Consider the following 372-nt stretch of genomic DNA (forward strand, 5'->3'; position numbering starts at 1 on the left):
CCGCACTCATCCATGTGCAGGTAGTCTGGCTTCACCAACCGCCACCGAAATGCTCTATCCATTGAGGGCGCCGATGAGGAAGCTGACGACGACCCTGCAAACCGAAAATGATTTGCTCACTTGGAACTACAAGAGGATATGATGTCCTTGTAATGACTATTGAGCACAAACATCAATATTCACAGAACCAGGTCAGAGAATATATAGGAAGTTGCAGGAATTGATTTGCGCAGATCTATTGGCTAACCTGATGCAAACAAAGTAAGAAACAATGCAATATTCCTGCACAGTAAGTGCAGCAATGCATCATTGGGTCGCTGAGTACGGTTGTGCAAGTAATACGTACACTACAGAATTGATTGTACAGCATAT

The sequence above is a fragment of the Triticum dicoccoides genome, chromosome 4A (genome assembly GCF_002162155.2).
Source record: "Triticum dicoccoides isolate Atlit2015 ecotype Zavitan chromosome 4A, WEW_v2.0, whole genome shotgun sequence".
NCBI lineage: Eukaryota > Viridiplantae > Streptophyta > Magnoliopsida > Poales > Poaceae > Triticum > Triticum dicoccoides.